The sequence below is a fragment of the Oryx dammah genome, unplaced genomic scaffold (assembly GCF_014754425.2).
Source record: "Oryx dammah isolate SB20612 unplaced genomic scaffold, SCBI_Odam_1.1 HiC_scaffold_1, whole genome shotgun sequence".
NCBI classification, from domain to species: domain Eukaryota; kingdom Metazoa; phylum Chordata; class Mammalia; order Artiodactyla; family Bovidae; genus Oryx; species Oryx dammah.
This window is the reverse complement of record NW_024070185.1, coordinates 44,592,010-44,607,915: the sequence shown is the minus strand read 5'-3', so window position 1 is coordinate 44,607,915 and position 15,906 is coordinate 44,592,010. Positions and strand designations below refer to the sequence as shown.

General features: G+C 40.9%; 1 long non-coding RNA gene across 1 annotated transcript in view; it reads left to right on the top strand.

Annotated features, from left to right (window-relative positions):
- The window catches only part of LOC120870460, a 78,126-nt gene that overhangs the window by 1,909 nt on the left and 60,311 nt on the right, over positions 1 to 15,906 (top strand). The gene's annotated exons all lie outside the window — the stretch shown is intronic.

Genomic DNA, 15,906 nt, shown 5'->3' with positions numbered 1-15,906 from the left:
TGACCTGGTCGGCTTTTCGATCCTCTCCATGGGTGTGGGCAAGGAACTGGTCAGCGTCTCTACTTTTTCAAAAACCACTGGACGATAGTTGGGGGCCATTGTGGGTGTTCGATTGGCAACTTTTGCTGGAGGCGGCGGAGGGGTGGGGATTTTTGTTTTTGTTGGGAGGGGGATGGGAAAACAGGTTAATTATTTTGATGGAAAGTTAACTTTTATGATCAGCTTCCGTTCCCCTCCTCCACCAACCTCACCCTTACCCGGGATCACTAAGTCTGGGGCCCCAGTCCGGAAATACCGGTTCCTCCCGCTGGGACAATAGGTGAGGGCGGGAGCGTTAACCGAGAGCTAGCTTGGTCTCCACTGGAATCCCTGCTCAGATGGGAAGGCAGATTCCTCCTAGTGCCCAAGCCTGCAACTGGCGAGCAGGTGTGTCTTCATTTAGTCTTGTTAAAGGTCCTGGGATGGTTTGGGGGACTCGTTTAATGGGTGAAGGGTTTCAATTTGGCACTCTGAAAAATGCTGGTTGCACAACTTAATGGTTTAAATGGTCAATTTTTTTATGTGTATTTTACCACCAAAAAAAAAAAAAAAAAAAAATCATGGGAAGATGATAGTGGGTTGCCGCACCCTCCTCCAGAGGATCTTCCCAGTTCAGGGATGGAACCCAGGTCTCCTGCATTGCTGGCAGATTCTTTACCCTTTAGACTTTGGGGAGTACCAATCAACAGGTTATTCCAAGAAGTGAGTAGATTGCATCTACAGGACAGGACAGTTTTTAAAAAGATGAACAGTAGTTTGTCAGGAACATAGTGCTGGCAAGATGAATAAAGGTGGATATGGTGTCTTGTTGGAGAAGGCAATGGCACCCTACTCCAGTACTCTTGCCTGGAAAATCCCATGGACAGAGGAGCCTGGAAGGCTGCAGTCCATGCGGTCGCTGAGGGTCGGACACGACTGAGCGACTTCCCTTTCACTTTTCACTTTCATGCATTGGAGAAGGAAATGGCAACCCACTCCAGTGTTCTTGCCTGGAGAATCCCAGGGACGGGGGAGCCTGGTGGGCTGCCGTCTATGGGGTCGCACAGAGTCGGACACAGCTGAAATGACTTAGCAGCAGCAGCAGCATGGTGTCTTGCTGTTAATCTAAGAAAGCAGGAACACATACATTTGTGTATTTTTTAAGTGGAAAGATAAATTATTATATTTGGGTGAGATGGAGCAAGTTGGAAAGTACAGGGATAGAAGCTAAACTTCTCTGGCTATATCTTGTTTTGTAGATTTGACTGGGATGTCGTAAATTTTTATGATTATGAAAAACATTTAAAAAGCAAAATGCAACAAATGAATACGGGTATCAAGTTGGTGGCTTAACCATATAAAGGGAAATTATGTCAGGTAACTTTAAAACACAATTGTTTGGTTCTGCATGCCTTAGGAATATACCTTAAGGATGAAGAGAATGCTAAAAAACAAAACATAAACTGCCTTTTAGTAACCATAATGTTAGCAATAATTTATGTTAATGTTCTTACAAATCTTATTTTAATATAAAAGATAAATATAAAATCAAAGCTAAGCAATATTAAATTTGAACTGAAATTGTCATTTATAACTTATATTTTCTTAAATTTTTTTCCCAAGGTCTGTTGTTCAAAATGTTCACTGAACAGTGAGCAATCTGGCAGGATTAAGCACTCTTAGATTCCAGGTTGTGGTCTCTAAATACCATTTTTCTTTGAAAGGAACTAGACCTATTTGGAGAAGTGACTTATTTTAGATTAAAGGCAAGAAGCACACAAAATAAGACTGGGAGTATCTTGTCAATTCAGAAAACAAGGAAGCTATCAAAAACTAATAGATTTACATGAAATCGAATAAGAAGCCAACTTATAGAAGCACCCACTGGCCAAAGTGGGATAAATTTGAGCATTAATAACAAAAATGACTGCAATGAATTGAGACATATCATCTATATACACATATACATACATGTACATGTGTGTGTGTATATACATATATATATATGAGTCATAAGAATACTTTTTAAAAACCCAAAAAGCCCTAATTGGTTACCTTGCAGATTCAGTGGAGCTAATTCATTATTTTGAGAGCTGGTAAATTGTAAGAGAGAATTACATATTTTATCTGGCTCTTTTGGACTGTATCTAACACTTCATATGTACCATTTTAGATCTTTTATCCCTTACTTGTCTCTCATTCTAGCCACTGCTGTAGCAACAAATTCTAGGTGGGCTCTTTCCAGCTTCATGGAGGAAGCTGGAAATGACCCAAATGACCCATCTTCTACCTCCCACTCCAGTGCTTCCCTGTTAATACCAGTGTGAGAATCCAGGGAAACTATCTTGTTGCCTGTGTTGCTTCCCTGGTGGCTCAGACGGTAAAGCGTCTGTCTACAGTGCAGGAGACCCGGGTTTGAGCCCTGGGTTGGGAAGATCCCCTGGAGAAGGAAATGGCAATTCACTCCAGGACTATTGCCTGGAAAATCCCATGGACAGAGGAGCCTGGTAGGCTGCAGTCCATGGGGTCTCAAAGAGTTGGACACGACTGAGCGACTTCACTTTTCACAGCACCCTGAGGGGGGGTGAATTAGCATTTCATGATCTAACTGTGGACCAGTCTGGGGAATAGAAGCTGATAACTAAATATTCCCTCCATTTCTCCCAGGATAAACTATTCTGAGGCTCAGTGCATATCAGTTCTTGGAAATCAAGTCACAATGAATCACTTAATCAGATGTTTGTAGCCACAAGACTACTGAAAGCGGCTCCCTTGAACTGGCTGGCTCAGGTTCCCCCACCACTAGCTTTCCCTAGAACCATGCTTTCAGTGGGGCTCCCCAGGTAATTCAGATGGTAAAGAATCTGCCTGTAATGCAGGAGACCTAGGTTCAAGACCTGGGTTCAATCCCTGGATTGGAAAGTTTGCCTGGAGAATTCCGTGGGCCGAGGAGCTTAGCAGGTTACAGTCCCTGGGGTCACAAAGAGTCAAATACACTGAACGACTAATACACAAACAGCCCATGTCTCAAGGACTCTGCTTCCTGGGAAACCCAAGCTATGAGCTGTACAAACTGTATCTCAGGATAACTAAATAATTGATGAGGAAATTATTCTAGCAAATGAAATGACAAAATTTGAACATCAGCATTTTCCAAAACTGTAATAAAATTGTATCAAGGCAATGGTCATCAATGGCTACTAATATCATAGAAAAGATCACTAGACATTGTATGCAATTGCTAGAAATACACAACACTGCAAATGACACATTTTTGCCAAAAAAGAGCAAACCTGAATCTGATCAAGCTTCTAAACTGAACTACCAGTTTAGGGGAACTATTGGAATAGAGGAATGTGTTAACACTACTACAGGCATGTGAACAAAATCGTATATGAGAAACTCTAAAAGACAGATGACCCAGTTTCCTCAAAAAGTGGCAGGCACTAAAAATGATGAGGGAAGAAAACATAGATTAAAAGACTTAAGTGCTGCTGCTGCTGCTGTGTCGCTTCGGTTGTGTCTGACTCTGTGCGACCCCATAGACGGCAGCCCACCAGGCTCCCCCGTCCCTGGGATTCTCCAGGCAAGAACACTGGAGTGGGTTGCCATTTCCTTCTCCAATGCATGAAAGTGAAAAGTGAAAGGAAAGTCACTCAGTCGTGTCTGACTCTTTGCAACCCTATGGACTACAGCCCACCAGGCTCCTCCGTCCATGGGATTTTTTCCAGGCAAGAGGACTGGAGTGGGGTGCCATTGCCTTCTCCGTATCAGTGAAATACAACATGTATTTCTCGTTTGGTTTCTGATTCAAAATGAGATATTTGGGGAAACTTGATAGCCCCTAAGGTAGAAAAATTTTAGGAAATGTTTTTAACTATTTTAATCACATGCTCTAATACATGTGGTTGGTGTTGCTACTACCTGTGGTTTGGATGGTGTATTTATTATATATATATATATATTTAATTACAGAGAACATTTCAGGTAGGAAGAAAAGGACTCTGACTGGCACAGTTGGTTATTGCCATTTTCTGTTTTTCCCATCCATTCTTTTCATTTTGGGTACGACGGGCTCTATGTGTGCCTTTGTGCTTTCCTGTAAACAGCAAACAGCATTTTCAGTAACATAATTATTTCCATTCTGAACACAAAACATTGCAAAATCTGCTCTTAGAAATAAAGAGACACTTCTATGGGCCATAGGGACAGTACTCTGAAAAATGGGACAAGGACTCTGGGTTCTGATTCAGCTTAGCAGAGGTTCTCTTCCTGCCGCTGGCACTAACTCAGTCCCATAGAAACCATCTTGCCTTCCTGGGAAACAAAGCCCTATTCTGTGCCTCTTGTGACAGGGAGTGCTTGTATTCTGAGGTTCTGAAATCAATACTGTGCTTCACCTGCAAGCTGGATAAATAGGATGGGGAAAGAGTCAAATCTTAGTCTAAAATGGGGCACTTGCCTTGGTGAGACAGGTGTTTCCTCTACAGGCAGTAGGTGTATCACTGAGCCCCTGAAAAGAGCCTTGTTTCTAGTTTTGACTTTGCTACTTGCTGCCTATGTGATTCTGAGTTTTGCATGTTTTGTAGTTTCATTGAGAAATAATTGTCATAGATCCCTGTATAAGTTTAAGGCATACAGCATGACAGTTTCACTTACACATACTGGGAAATGATTACTACAACAGGTTCAGCTAATAGGCATCATCTTATAACAAAAGGAAAACGAGAAATAATGTTCTCCTTGTGATGAGAACTCTTAGGATTTACCCTTTTAACAACTTTTCTGTATATCGTATGGCAGTGGTAGCTGTGGTTAGCATGTTGTACATTACATCCCTAATATTTATCCTGTAGTGTTTATTTTATAATGTCTTATAATAATATAATTGAAAGTTTACCTTTTGATCATCTTCCTCCAATTTCTCCCTCTTCCCTCCTCCCCCACAACACAAGTTTATATTTAACTTCTCTGACTCTCAATTTCTATCTTTTACTCTTTGACCTGGCAACTCCATTTTTAGGAATCTACCCATCCCCCACATATACTTGCACACATATTGAAAGAAATACATTTAAGAATGCTTGTTCCTGTGTATTAGACTGGCAAAAAATTAAAATTAAATGCCACTAAAGGAATGGCTAGATGAACAGTACATTTGGATGATGTGCTCAATGTAGTTTGATGCCTTTCAAGGTAGTTTTTTGCATGAACTATTCAGAGATTTGCATGTCCAAAATGAGTATTCAATTAATTAAAGTTATAGATTTAAAACTCTAGTTCTTCTTTAGGCTTTAACTTTACACATTTTATTATTCTGTTTTGTAAGTCTGGTTTTTGTTTTCACTTAAAACATTTTATGTTATATTTGATACATACGAAATCATGTAAGTAACATCTGTATAAACTTGGGAGCATATAATAAAATGAATACATGAATCCACCACATTATTAAATCAGTAGAACATTACAAATAGTTTTGATGATGCCACAGGCTTCCAAATCCTAACCCCATCCCCCAACCATTTCAAGGTAATCACTGTCCTAAATTCTGCATTTGTTTAAAAAGTTGCTGTTTTTTTTTTTAACCAGACATGTACATCTTCCTAAACAATATATTGTTTGGATTTGCTAGTTTTTGAGCTTTATAAGAATAGAGTCACACTCTATGTAGTCTTCTGCAACCAGCTCTTTTTCACTACAAATTACATTTCTAAAATTTATTCAGGTTGCTGAGTATAGCTATATTTCATCCAATTTTATTCCTGTGTAATATTCCATTTCTCTATTTAATTTTAAGTTTTCCTTTTTATAAAAAGATACCCATGGTGGGGAGTGGGAGGAATTGGGAGATTGAGATTGACGTATCTATGCTATTGATACTATGTATGAGATAGATAAATAATGATAACCTATTGTATAGCACAGAGAATTTTACTCGATGCTCTGTGGTGATGTAAATGGGAAGGAAATGCAAAAAAAGAGGAGTTGTATGTATATCTGTTTCATTTTGCTATTCAGTAAAAACTAACGCAACATTATAAAGCACCTATACTCCAATAAAACTTTTTAAAAAAGATGCCTCCCCTCTAGACAGATGATTACTTTCTTAGTGAACTTTAAGAGGAAGATTTCAAGACCATCACAAGATCAGAATTTGTAGACAGGAAGAGTGATTCTTCTTTTTACATATCAAGAAAATGCATATATCATCCCATGTCTTTGGGGTTTTGCCTAATATATCAGAAGACACATAGCTCCCAGAAAAATGTGTCTGGATGGAACTCACTAAACGTTGTTTATACTTATGCTGCTGCTGCTGCTAAGTCGCTTCAGTTGTGACTCTGTGCGACCCCATAGACGGCAGCCCTCCAGGCTCCCCCGTCCCTGGGATTCTCCAGGCAAGAACACTGGAGTGGGTTGCCATTTCCTTCTCCAGTGCATGAAAGTGAAAAGTGAAAGTGAAGTCGCTCAGTCGTGTCCGACTCTTAGCGACCTCATGGACTGCAGCCTACCAGGCTCCTCTGTCCTTGGGATTTTCCAGGCAAGAGTACTGGAGTGGGTTGCCTTTGCCTTCTCCAAGATACTTATGCTAATCACTCCCTAATTCCAAGAAGGGGTAGCCTTCTAGCCCACATCCCTGGGTTAGTAATTCTTCCTTCTACTCATGGAAATCTACACCTTACATGTACTTTTGAGAAAATTTTATTTTTCTTTGGCTCTTATAATTTGTAAATGTCTTTTCTTCATAATTCTTAAGACCTTGGGACTTTATGAATCCTGCTTCTTTTCATATACCTCTCAACTTAGAGCCACGTAACTCCAGCAGATATTAAAACAACAGCCAATGAAAGTGGTAACAGTTGTTGAATCTAGTGGAATGTTATGTGTGTTTCCTGTGGTTTCCACTGTTTTGTATGTTTGAAATGTTTCCTGTATAAAAATTAAGGGAGGGGGATTGAATTGAATTCTGATGTCTGTCTTGACTGTCTGAGTTGAGGGTCACAACTTTTTTGGCTATTTCTGCTGACCGCCACTGAGGATGTTTTCCATCAGTTAAGTTAAAAGCAGTAAGCTAATCTGTATAAACCAACATAGAAAGTTCTTCAAGATATGTTGATAAAGAAAGGCAAGTCGAAGAACAATACATATGGTATGAAACTGTTTATGTGTATCTGTCGGCCAATGAGTAGAAAAAGGGCTGGAAGAATACTCGCATCTTGGCCACAGTGGTTAACTGGGAAAGCGAGTGGGAGACCCTGTGATTTAGGGGGAGAGAATGGTGGTGAAGCTAGATCTGTACTTTTGGGATACTGTTTTGAATTTAATTAAAAGCAAAAGTAAAGTGAATGCACGGGGTGGGCTAGAAGGCCTGCCAGGTGTCTCCCAGCTGACAGTTGCAGTGGTCCTAGGGGCATGGAGCATAGCTGTCTTAAAGGGGACTTGGGAGGTCACGGTAATGGGGTGCCCTCTGACATTGAATGGGACCAGTTGCAGCTCCTAGAACAGGCCACAATTGCATGGCTCAAGGGACTGCTAAGTGCTCTTTCGACACTCCTGACTGTCCTCTTCCCAGCTACACCTGAAAGCAGGATTGCTCCAGAGCCAAGTACCTCCTCCATGGGGTCACAGTAGGCAGCAGCCCTGCCTTCTTCCTGGGCAAAGGCAGATATGGGGCAGGTAAACACCCAACACGTAGCTACCAGTCACAGTATTGAGAAGAAAGGCAAGAGCCATGCTCAGCAACCACTGGGCTGAAGAGTACTTTGATCTCCTTTAACACCCTTCATACTTCTACTTTAGAATGATACCTTAAGTCACTTAATTTATAATTCTGTTTAGAGCCAGGGGTTACCTCTAGATACACTGTTCCTATGGCCAGAGCTTAGGAAGTTTTTCTAAGAAAATATCAGTTCAAGTACCTGACACAGTGCCTACTTTAGAACATTTAACCATATTAATTATTTGGACTTTGGCAAATAGCTCATAAAGGTACAGTACTTTGTCTTGATTACTTGTTTGTTCCAGAGATCACTGTAGTTTTAGTTAAGCCTCTGGTCTATATTGATTTTAAACATGCATGAAAAACATACTTTCCTTGGGAATGGAATCTCCAGGGATATAGAAATATAGAGAGATATGGATAAATTCACTGAACAACTTAGTAGGAAAACAAGGATGTGTTATAGTGTCTCATGTAAAAATCATCTTTCTCATTATGATGCTCAAAAAAGCTACACAATAAAATAATAGTTTTGTGATAATTACAACTGATATTTACATGTATAGCTCAATCATAGAAGCTAGAGGCTGAGATACAGTTGAATTGCACCTGTGCTTCTTATGCATCAGATAATAAAATAGACATGACCAAAATTATTTTAATGAGTGTATATTTGGCATAGAATGCCTATGACACTAAACCAAGGTTATATAAGCATGTTAATTGATTGAGGGATTCTTCTGCGTAAGTCAGTAGCCACCACAAAAACCAGGGCAGGTGAGGGTGTGGTGACACTGCTGCCTTGCTACTGCCTTTGTAAACTGCTCTCTTTTAAAAAGTATTTTCAGAAAATGCATATAAAGACTTGTTAAAAAATCATTGACCCTGTGATTTTACCCTGGGCAGATTCTGTTATCTTAAGCCAGTAGTACAAATGCAGAGAAAACTACATGCATAAAACTTTTCATCAACATCTTGCTCTTTCGACACTCCTGACTGTCCTCTTCCCAGCTACATAGGAACACTATGTGGGCATATGTATATTAAGTTTGAAGAGCATTTAGAAATAGTTTTTCAGCCAACAAATATTTATTGAGTCAGCTTTACTATTACCACACTAAGCACAAGTGATACAAGGATGAACAAAAACATGGAGAAAGTTTTGTCCTCATGGAGCTTGTGGATAACACAATATAATTTTCACTGTAAATGACAGACTATAAAATTCACATGCTATGATTACCCCAATGCAAAAATGAAAAACCAAAATACAAACTTTGTGGGATTTTCAATATATGATTTACCCCCTCTGCATCATTTTAGAGAATGTATTTTTTTTTGTTTCAAATAATATGAGATATAAAGAAAGATCAAGAAATATTGTTGTTAGCTGAAAAAAAAAACCAGAATAATAAATAATACAGATAGAATAGCTACAGCTCTGTGTTCAGATGGACAGGGATTGAAAACAATTGTTCAAAAAGGAAAAGTATCAGGAAGAGCGATAGAATCTGAGCTAACTCATTTTTCTTTTTAACAAGTGTGTGTTAATGCTGCTGCTTCAAGTCTTGTAACAATGTGTGCTTTAAAAAGAGACTTGGAGGAGCGTTTCCCCTGTCAGTCCAAGAGCTCTAGAGAAAGACACATGGTACAGGAAAAAGAGCATTGGGCATTTGACTGCCACAGACCTGGGCATACATCGCAGGTCACTTTCCAATGGAGTGACCAAGGTAAGCCCACTTTATCTACTTGAACCTATTTTCTCTTTTAAAAACAAGTCTAGCGACCTCCCTGGTGATCCAGTGGCTAAGACTCCATGCATCCGATGCAGAGGGCTCAGATTCAATCCCTGGTCAGGGAAGTAGATCCCCCATGCTACAAGAGTTTGCATGCTGCAACTAAAGATCCCATGTGCTGCAACTAAGACCCGGCACAGTCAAATAAATACATCTTTTTAAGCTAAAATAAGGCTAGTATTCAGCGGCTGTGTCATGGAATTCCAGTGGAGCTATTTCAAATCCTAAAAGACGATGCTGTGAAAGTGCTGCACTCAATATGCCAACAAATTTGAAAAACTCAGCAGTGGCCACAGGACTGGAAAAGGTCCGTTTTCATTCCAATCCCAAAGAAAGGCAATGCCAAAGAATGCTCAAACTACCACACAATTGCACTCCTCACACACACTAGCTAGTAAAGTAATGCTCAAAATTCCCCAAGCCAGGCTTCAACAATACATGTTGAACCTGGATCTGTGAACTTCCAGATGTTCAAGCTGGTTTTAGAAAAGGCAGAGGAACCAGAGATCAAATTGCCAACATCCGCTGGATCATGGAAAAAGCAAGAGAGTTCCAGAAAAACATCTACTTCTGCTTTATTGACTATGCCAAAGCCTTTGACTGTGTGGATCACAATAAACTATGGGAAATTCTGAGAGAGATGGGAATACCAGACCACCTGACCTGCCTCCTGAGAAATCTGTATGGAGGTTAGGAACCAACAGTTAGAACTGGACATGGAACAACAGACTGGTTCCAAATCAGGAAAGGAGTACGTCAAGGCTGTATATTGTCACCCTGCTTATTTAACTTATATGCAGAGTACATCATGAGAAACACTGGGCTGGATGAAGCACAAGCTGGAATCAAGATGGCCAGGAGAAATCTCAATAACCTCAGATATGCAGATGACACCACCCTTATGGCAGAAAGTGAAGAACTGAAGAGCCTCTCGATGAAAGTGAAAGAGGAGAGTGAAAAAGTTGGCTTAAAGCTCAACATTCAGAAAACGAAGATCATGGCATCCAGTCTGATCAGTTCATGGCAAATAGATGGGGAAACAGTGGAAACAATGTCAGACTTTATTTTTTTGGGCTCCAAAATCACTGCAGATGGTGATTGCAGCCATGAAATTAAAAGACGCTTACTCCTTGGAAGAAAAGTTATGACCAACCTTGACAGCATATTAAAAAGCAAAGACATTATTTTGACAACAAAGGTCTGTCTAGTCAAGGCTATGGTTTTTCCAGTAGTCATGTATGGGTGAGAGAGTTGAAGTATAAAGAGCTGAGCACTAAACAATTGATGCTTTTGAACTGGGGTGTTGGAGAAGACTCTTGAGAGTCCCTTGGACTGAAAGGAGATCCAACCAGTCCATCCTAAAGGAAATCAATCCTGAATATTCATTGGAAGGACTGATGTTGAAGCTGAAGCTCCAATACTTTGGCCATTTGATGTGAAGAACTGACTCATTGGAAGAGACCCGAATGCTGGGAAAGATTGAAGGCAGGAGGAGAAGGGAACGACAGAGGATGAGATGGTTGGATGGCAACACTGACTCAATGGACATGAGTTTGAGCAAACTTGGGGAGTTGGTGATAGACAGGGAGGCCTGGTGTACTGCAGTCCAAGGGATCACAAAGAGCTGGACATGGCTGAGCAACTGAACTGAGCTAAAGGCTAATATGACCTGCTTCATGTTGTTGTCAGTGTTAGAATTTATATATCTACATGAAAGTGAAAGTCACTCAGCCATGTCTGACTCTTTGCGACCCCATGGACTATACAGTCCATGGAATTTTCCAGGCCAGAATACTGGAGTGGGAAGCCATTCCCTTCTCCAGGGGATCTTCCCAGCCCAGGGGTTGAACCTGGGTTTCCTGCATTGCAGGTGGATTCTTTACCAGGTGAGCTACCAGGGAAGCCCAAATAGCTACACAGAGGGAAAACTAGAATATTTTATCAGGATTACAATTGGCTATAGATGATAGAATCTCAACTACAATAACCAACAAGATCGACCTTTATTTTATTGCACATCACAAAATATCTGGAGGCAGATTGTTCAGTATTTTTTTTGCTTTGTATAGCATTCTAAGATGAAAGCAGGGGACAAGAGAAACCACCTCCAGTACAGGGGACAAGGTTTGCCATTCTTTCTGCTCTGCCATCTCCCTGTGGTTTTCATCCTCATGGGTTCAAGATGGCTCCCCCACCGTCAGGCATCTCTTGTATACTGTGAGCAAGACCCGCTCAAGCTGAGTTTGCCCATGAGCTTCCCTGTAAGCATCTCTGCTTACATTAGCCAAACTTGGGTCCTAAGGCTATTCCTGGGCTTCCCAGGTGACTCAGCAGTAAAGAGCCCCTGGAGAAGGAAATGGCAACCCACTCCAGTGTTCTTCCCTGGAAAATCCTGTGGACAAAAGTGCCTGGCAGGCTACGGTCCAAGGGGTCGCAAAGAGTCAGACACGACTGAGCTACTAAACAACAACAAGGCTATTCTTACTCCACACACACGTATACCCACACACACACACACACACACACTCTAGCCTCTAAACTCTTTGCAGATACAGCTTATACCTGATACAGTGACACAAATACATGCTTAGTAAATACTGTGTTGAAAAATTGTCTCCTCATTAAGGTATGATTTTCTATATGAATGCTAAACCAAAAGTAAAATATTAATTTCTTGACCTGATAGGAGTAAGGCTCCTGTCAAGAAAGTTCTATATGTTCCTTGACTAGGAAATACCCCCAGTAAGGAAAAAGTAAAAAGCTACTCACCTGGCTCCCAAGCCATCCTGTGATCCACAGCGTCCAGGTTGCTTTGCTTGGGGCTAGTTAACCTGAAACCCAGGAGACAGAAACCAGAGGCTGTCCAGTGTGTGGCCTGTTGGGAGAGCATGGTACGTGAGCCCACCTAGGGATGGAGCAGCCACAGGCGCCACGTGAACCTTCGAGGAGAAGAAACACGTCCTGAGTGCAGCTCTGGCAATTGTTAGGCAGCCGTGTCTGTGAGAAAGTGTACTGAGAACTGAAGAGTGACTAAAATGAGTAGCTGAGTTAATTATCCTTACCTATGGTTCCTAAGGCAACAAGGCAACAACCCCCTTAGGATCTTAGGTAATAAGATGCTTTCAAAATACACTTGGGATGTATCAATTGTCTGTGGCCTGCACCTGCCTAGCTGGATATGGTCCATTGGTTTCTGCCTTCTGGTGAGCCAAAAAAAGCACCCTGCAAATGTCTATCAGTTCTTGTGTATTTTCAGGTCCTACTGATATATATTGATTAATCCCCAACAAAGGACCTCCTGTTACAGTCACATACACTATGTGTAGAAGGATGTGGTGTTGAGTAATTCTTTTTTGCCCGGACCCAGATTCTTGATTCATAGCACCCTAACTACTCATGAGATTGGTTCAAGCAATTGCTCGCTTTTTGGAATTGCACAGAGAAAGATGATCGTATTAGTAAATCCACAGTCCCTTAGCCACAATTCTGAAATTTCAGAGTTTTGTCTCTGAAACCACAAGTTTGGTGCTCAAACTCATTTGGCAGCAAAATCTGAGCTCAACTGATGAGATAAGTCTATTCATGATCCTTATTTATTCTACTTGGTACAAATAATCATACGTTTCACTGGGAATATATTGATGGGTTTAATTACGGACTCTGCTGGAAGTACCATGTAATGCTAGGTAGTATATGTACCATGTTTCTGAAAAAATTCTGAATTCCAAAACATATGGCCCAAGAGTTTCAGATAAAGCTTTGTGAACATCTAAAATTAAACCCCAGGGAGATGTGTAGTTAGTGATGGGTAATTCAACACATCACAATGTACTTGAATCCTCTTTATAAATGGTAGAGTCTCTACTTTCCCTGCCCAAACACACCATGTGTCTAACCCTAACTATTGCAAGCTGTATCAGTTCTGCAGAAAATTTTGCAGACTCGTTATACACACACCCCCAAATTCTCACACTGTGAATTTGCACTGGCTCTGCCTCTGTTTACAAGGACTGCTCCTCCTTACAGGCAAAACAACTCCATTTCCTCTTATTGCTTTTCATTAAAGAAACAAGCACCTTCCTTGGGCAAACATATTTAAGTTTCTCTACAAGTTTCCAAGGGACTTCTCAGGTGGCTCAGTGTTAAAGAATCAGCTTGCCAATGCAGGAGACACAGGCTCCTCCCTGTGTTGGGAAGATCCCCAGGAGAAGGAAATGGCAACCCACTGCAGTAATCTTGTCTTGGGACTCCCACAGACAGAGGAGCCTAGTAGACTACAGTTCATGGGGTCACAAAAGAATTGGACCTGACTTAGCAACTAAAACAACCACAACAAGTTTCTAAAGAAAGCAAATTTGAAGAGCACCTCAAAGGAGGACAACATGTTTAGTTTCTTTTGTGTGTCCCTAAATTTCCTTTATGTGGCTTTGACACAAGGCATGGTGTTGTGACTCCTGTATGATATTAGCACAACAAGTTAGTCTTTCAAATATTCAGCTAAGTCAGAAATCATGATTTGGATCTTTCATTGAAGATGAGGAATCAGATGCAGAATGCAGAACACATGGAGGATTCATGGATGACAAATTATTAGGTTAGCTGAACAGATTAAGGTCTAAACGTATTTCTGGTGACCAAGTCGAGGAGATATACGCATGTCCCTGTTTTCCTCTGTACCTAGAAAACTGGAAAGTACCCAATAATGTATGACTAATTGTTCCTGTCACGGAGAAACTTGTACCAACAAGCTAAAGGACCTTCTGAAGGAATCTCATGACTCCTCGGTCATATCTGATGGAAGAATGACTATGACTCAATAAGGAAACTCAGTAAATTTCACAGCCTTGTAAATTTGCATTCACAACCACCTCATGCTCTTGATGCAGAACCCCAGGACAAATATGAAGATCCTCTCTATGATGAAAGAGTTGTGCTTAGCAGTGAATTGTTTGTCTGTCATGGTTCTGGCCTGGAATCTCTGCTAAATGCATTACTTCCAAGGGAAAAGTGACTCCCAATTCCCTCCTCCTTCACACTCTTGAAGCAGGGTTTCAGCTACACCAAACCCTATTATATCAGCTGTCACCTGGGCTACTGATGTCATCTTAACTGTTTCCATGGTGTGAAACACACTGCCCTAAGCTTGTTCTCATTCTGTTCAGGCGTCTACTCAGTTGCTTGTGTATCTGGAGAAGTCTTCAACCACTCTATCAATCTGAGTTCCCCCAAAACAGTTCTGGAGATGGATGGTGGTGATAATTGTGAAACCACACAACTCAGATTGGGACTTGAACCCAGCCAAAGCTCAGATGGGGACTTGACGTGCCTTTTCATTGACATCTTACACACCTGGTCTCAGGACTTTATGAAACTCAGGTTTTTTATGTCTCAGTGCAGAAGGAATTCAGTGAGAGATGAAGTGACAGGTAAGAAGTAGATTTAGTTTTGAGAGATATACATTCCATAGAAAGAATGAAGTCTGTCTCAAAAGGTGAGATGGCCCCAAAGTATGGAGTGGCTAGTTTTTATAGATTGGGTAATTTCATAGGCTAACGAGTAAGTGGGGAGAATTAGTCCAACTATTTTGAGGAAGGGTGGGAATTTCCAGGAAGTGGGCCTCTGCCCACTTTTGGCCTTTTATGATCAGCCTTGGAACTGTCATGGCACTGATGGGTGTGTCATTTAGCACGCTGATGTGTTAGAATGAGTGTGTAATGAAGCTCTAGGTCTACTGGAAGTCAACTGTTCGACCATCTTGGGTCTAGTTGGTCCTAATAGTTTATGTTGTGTCCTCAACAGCTGTTTTAGTTGTATAACAATGTGAATGTACTTAATGCTATGAACTTTAACTTAAAAATGATTAACATGGTAAATACCACAATGAGAGGGGGAGTAAAAGGAAGGAAAAAAAACAATAGTGCCACCCAGCACACTCCATCCTTTTCACCTGCTTCTTTTTCCTTCTTAGCACATCAGTACCCAACTCTGTAGATTCGTTTGTCTATTATCTGTACTCCCCCAAATGAAAGGAACATCCAAGAGAGCTGGTACTTCTTTGTTTTCTTCACACCTTTATTTGCCATGCCCAGAACAGTATCTGGCACATCTAGAGATTTTCTGAATTAATGAATAAAAGTGAGCAAGGTAGACCTGAAACTAGTATTCCTACCTCTAGTTTCTCTCCCTCTAATCCAATCCAGCCTAGCCACTGATCGTAGAGTTACCTGGGTTTTCTTTTTAAAACATAGGTTTGATATTATTATAGTACTCCCAAATTCTGTACATTTAGGAGAAAAACAAACACTGTTTTAAAGAGAGAAGAAGAAATAGCAAGTGATAACCACAGAATGTTACCTAGATTGACTCTGA